Source organism: Cucumis melo, chromosome 6, assembly GCF_025177605.1.
Source record: "Cucumis melo cultivar AY chromosome 6, USDA_Cmelo_AY_1.0, whole genome shotgun sequence".
NCBI classification, from domain to species: Eukaryota; Viridiplantae; Streptophyta; class Magnoliopsida; order Cucurbitales; family Cucurbitaceae; genus Cucumis; species Cucumis melo.
In genome coordinates this window covers 5,613,534-5,618,372 of record NC_066862.1, presented here as the reverse complement: position 1 = coordinate 5,618,372, position 4,839 = coordinate 5,613,534, and the positions used below count along the sequence as shown (strand labels likewise).

The following is a 4,839-nucleotide window of genomic DNA, read 5'->3' as shown; positions in this document are numbered from 1 at the left end:
GAAAAATAAAAGCTCCCTAATATCTCTATCATGAAGGCTCTTTAGTTGACAAATAAGGCAAATGTGATATAGGGATTTCAAACGTCGACAGAAAAAGAGTTATTCAATGGTTTCAGAATCAAACAAGCAAAAATGAAAATATATTGTGATAACTATAGCATCATATATCCAAGAATCACCAATTTCACAACATAATAAAACACATGGAGATTATGTATCGCTTCATTAGAGAAGAGATTGAGAAAAAAGAAACCAACTTGACTATACATGTTCTAATACTAAATGAGCTCAACGCATTCTACTTGACCTAACCAGCTGGGCTATAACGACTAGGCAGGTCAGGTTTTTGTTAGATCAAAAGTAAAGAGTTCCCCACACAAGCCCTGATACTGATGGAGCTCAAGGCATTCTACTTGACCTAACCGGCTGAGATTTAAGGGCTAGGCAAGTCTGGTCTTGGTTAGGCCAAAAGCGAAGAGTTCCCCACACAAGTTCTGATACTAAGGGAGCTCAACGCATTCTACTTGACCCAACCGGCTGGGATATAAAGGCTAGGCAGGTCTGGTCTTGGTTAGGCCAAAAGTGAAGAGTTCCCCACACAAGCTCTGATACTGAGGGAGTTCAACGCATTCTACTTGACCTAACCGGCTGGGATTTAAGCGCTTGACAGGTCTGGTTTTGGTTAGGCCAAAAGTGAAGAGTTCCCCACACAAGCTCTGATACTGAGGGAGCTCAACGCATTTTACTTGACCTAACCGGCTGGGATATAAGGGTTAGGCAGGTCTGGCCTTGGTTAGGCCAAAAGTGAAGAGTTCCCCACACAAGCTCTGATACTGAGGGAGCTCAACGCATTCTACTTCACCTAACTGGCTGGGCTAGATGGGCTAGGCAGGTCTGGTTTAGGTTAGGCCAAAAGTGAAGAGTTCCCCACACAAGCTCTGATACTGAGGGAGCTCAACGCATTCTACTTGACCTAACCGGCTGGGATATAAGGGCTAGGCAGGTCTGGTCTTAGTTAGGCCAAAAGTGAAGAGTTCCCCACACAAGCTCCGATACTGAGGGAGCTCAACGCATTCTACTTGACCTAACCGGCTGGGATATAAGGGCTAGGCAGGTCTGCTTTTCGTTAGGTCAAAAGTGAAGAGTTCCCCACACAAGCTCTGATACTGAGGGAGCTCAACGCATTCTACTTGACCTAACTGGCTGGGCTAGATGGGCTAGGCAGGTCTGGTTTTGGTTAGGCCAAAAGTGAAGAGTTCCCCACACAAGCTCTGATACTGAGGGAGCTCAACGCATTCTACTTGACCTAACCGGCTGGGATATAAGGGCTAGGCAGGTCTGCTTTTCGTTAGGTCAAAAGTGAAGAGTTCCCCACACAAGCTCCGATACTGAGGGAGCTCAACGCATTCTACTTGACCTAACCAGCTGAGCTATAACGACTAGGCAGGTCAGGTTTTTGTTAGATCAAAAGTGAAGAGTTCCCCACACAAGCTCTGATACTGATGGAGCTCAATGCATTCTACTTGACCTAACCGGCTGAGATTTAAGGGCTAGGCAAGTCTGGTCTTGGTTAGGCCAAAAGCGAAGAGTTCCCCACACAAGTTCTGATACTGAGGGAGCTCAACGCATTCTACTTGACCCAACCGGCTGGGATATAAAGGCTAGGCAGGTCTGGTCTTGGTTAGGCCAAAAGTGAAGAGTTCCCCACACAAGCTCTGATACTGAGGGAGCTCAACGCATTCTACTTGACCTAACCGGCTGGGATTTAAGCGCTTGACAGGTCTGGTTTTGGTTAGGCCAAAAGTGAAGAGTTCCACACACAAGCTCTGATACTGAGGGAGCTCAACGCATTTTACTTGACCTAACCGGCTGGGATATAAGGGTTAGGCAGGTCTGGCCTTGGTTAGGCCAAAAGTGAAGAGTTCCCCACACAAGCTCTGATACTGAGGGAGCTCAACGCATTCTACTTGACCTAACCGGCTGGGCTTTAACCTCTTAAAAGGTCTGGTTTTGGTTAGGCCAAAAGTGAAGAGTTCCCCACACAAGCTCTGATACTGAGGGAGCTCAACGCATTCTACTTGACCTAACCGGCTAGGATATAAGGGCTAGGCAGGTCTGGTCTTGGTTAAGCCAAAAGTGAAGAGTTCCCCACACAAGCTCTGATACTGAGGGAGCTCAACGCATTCTACTTGACCTAACCGGCTGGGATTTAAGCGCTTGACAGGTCTGGTTTTGGTTAGGCCAAAAGTGAAGAGTTCCCCACACAAGCTCTGATACTGAGGGAGCTCAACGCATTTTACTTGACCTAACCGGCTGGGATATAAGGGTTAGGCAGGTCTGGTCTTGGTTAGGCCAAAAGTGAAGAGTTCCCCACACAAGCTCTGATACTGAGGGAGCTCAACGCATTCTACTTGACCTAACTAGCTGGGCTAGATGGGCTAGGCAGGTCTGGTTTTGGTTAGGCCAAAAGTGAAGAGTTCCCCACACAAGCTCTGATACTGAGGGAGCTCAACGCATTTTACTTGACCTAACTGGCTGGGATATAAGGGCTAGGCAGGTCTGGTCTTAGTTAGGCCAAAAGTGAAGAGTTCCCCACACAAGCTCTGATACTGAGGGAGCTCAACGCATTCTACTTGACCTAACCGGCTGGGATATAAGGGCTAGGCAGGTCTGCTTTTCGTTAGGTCAAAAGTGAAGAGTTCCCCACACAAGCTCTGATACTGAGGGAGCTCAACGCATTCTACTTGACCTAACTGGCTGGGCTAGATGGGCTAGGCAGGTCTGGTTTTGGTTAGGCCAAAAGTGAAGAGTTCCCCACACAAGCTCTGATACTGAGGGAGCTCAACGCATTCTACTTGACCTAACCGGCTGGGATATAAGGGCTAGGCAGGTCTGGTCTTAGTTAGGCCAAAAGTGAAGAGTTCCCCACACAAGCTCTGATACTGAGGGAGCTCAACGCATTCTACTTGACCTAACTAGCTGGGCTAGATGGGCTAGGCAGGTCTGGTTTTGGTTAGGCCAAAAGTGAAGAGTTCCCCACACAAGCTCTGATACTGAGGGAGCTCAACGCATTTTACTTGACCTAACTGGCTGGGATATAAGGGCTAGGCAGGTCTGGTCTTAGTTAGGCCAAAAGTGAAGAGTTCCCCACACAAGCTCTGATACTGAGGGAGCTCAACGCATTCTACTTGACCTAACCGGCTGGGATATAAGGGCTAGGCAGGTCTGCTTTTCGTTAGGTCAAAAGTGAAGAGTTCCCCACACAAGCTCTGATACTGAGGGAGCTCAACGCATTCTACTTGACCTAACTGGCTGGGCTAGATGGGCTAGGCAGGTCTGCTTTTCGTTAGGTCAAAAGTGAAGAGTTCCCCACACAAGCTCTGATACTGAGGGAGCTCAACGCATTCTACTTGACCTAACTAGCTGGGCTAGATGGGCTAGGCAGGTCTGGTTTTGGTTAGGCCAAAAGTGAAGAGTTCCCCACACAAGCTCTGATACTGAGGGAGCTCAACGCATTTTACTTGACCTAACTGGCTGGGATATAAGGGCTAGGCAGGTCTGGTCTTAGTTAGGTCAAAAGTGAAGAGTTCCCCACACAAGCTCTGATACTGAGGGAGCTCAACGCATTCTACTTGACCTAACTGGCTGGGCTAGATGGGCTAGGCAGGTCTGGTTTTGGTTAGGCCAAAAGTGAAGAGTTCCCCACACAAGCTCTGATACTGAGGGAGCTCAACGCATTCTACTTGACCTAACTGGCTGGGCTAGATGGGCTAGGCAGGTCTGGTTTTGGTTAGGCCAAAAGTGAAGAGTTCCCCACACAAGCTCTGATACTGAGGGAGCTCAACGCATTCTACTTGACCTAACCGGCTGGGCTATAAGGGCTTGGCAGGTCTTGTCTTGGTTAGGCCAAAAGTGAAGAGTTCCCCACACAAGCTCTGATACTGAGGGAGCTCAACGCATTTTACTTGACCTAATCGGCTGGGCTATAAGGGCTTGGCAGGTCTGGTCTTGGTTAGGCCAAAAGTGAAGAGTTCCCCACACAAGCTCTGATACTGAGGGAGCTCAACGCATTCTACTTGACCTAACCGGCTGGGATATAAGGGCTAGGCAGGTCTGCTTTTTGTTAGGTCAAAAGTGAAGAGTTCCCCACACAAGCTCTGATACTGAGGGAGCTCAACGCATTCTACTTGACCTAACTGGCTGGGCTAGATGGGCTAGGCAGGTCTGGTTTTGGTTAGGCCAAAAGTGAAGAGTTCCCCACACAAGCTCTGATACTGAGGGAGCTCAACGCATTCTACTTGACCTAACCGGCTGGGATATAAGGGCTAGGCAGGTCTGGTCTTAGTTAGGCCAAAAGTGAAGAGTTCCCCACACAAGCTCTGATACTGAGGGAGCTCAACGCATTCTACTTGACCTAACCGGCTGGGATATAAGGGCTAGGCAGGTCTTGTTTTGGTTAGGCCAAAAGTGAAGAGTTACCCACACAAGCTCTGATACTGAGGGTGCTCAACGCATTCTACTTGACCTAACCGGTTGGGCTATAAGGGCCAGGCATGACTAGTTTTGGTTAGGCCAAAAGTGAAGAGTTCCCCTCACAAGCTCTGATACTGAGAGACCTCAACGCATTCTACTTGACTTAAATGACTGGACTCGAAGGGCTAGGCAGATCTTTTTTTGGTTAGGGTATGTTTTCAACACATATTATCGAGTATATATATTATTCACAATATTTAGAAAATGGATAGTATGTCTTCTACTCATTTCTATGCTATCAAAGTATGAATTTTCAACATATTTAAGATATTCAAATAAGAAACACAATCACAACTCTAAGCTCCA

General features: G+C 47.7%; 1 long non-coding RNA gene across 2 annotated transcripts; it reads left to right on the top strand.

Moving 5' to 3' along the window:
* The first annotated feature begins 914 nt into the window (after positions 1-914).
* On the top strand, positions 915-4,441 carry LOC127150009 (uncharacterized). 2 transcript variants are annotated; one of them, XR_007821916.1, is made up of 6 exons: positions 915-1,003; positions 1,115-1,336; positions 2,558-2,668; positions 3,113-3,223; positions 3,779-3,889; positions 4,223-4,441. It is a non-coding gene; the product is annotated as an uncharacterized LOC127150009 (long non-coding RNA). The 2 variants fall into 2 exon arrangements; XR_007821917.1 differs by lacking the exons at positions 915-1,003; positions 3,113-3,223; positions 3,779-3,889; positions 4,223-4,441 and adding an exon at positions 4,001-4,114 and having other exon boundaries at positions 1,076-1,336; positions 2,558-2,890.
* The last annotated feature ends 398 nt before the right edge of the window (positions 4,442-4,839 follow it).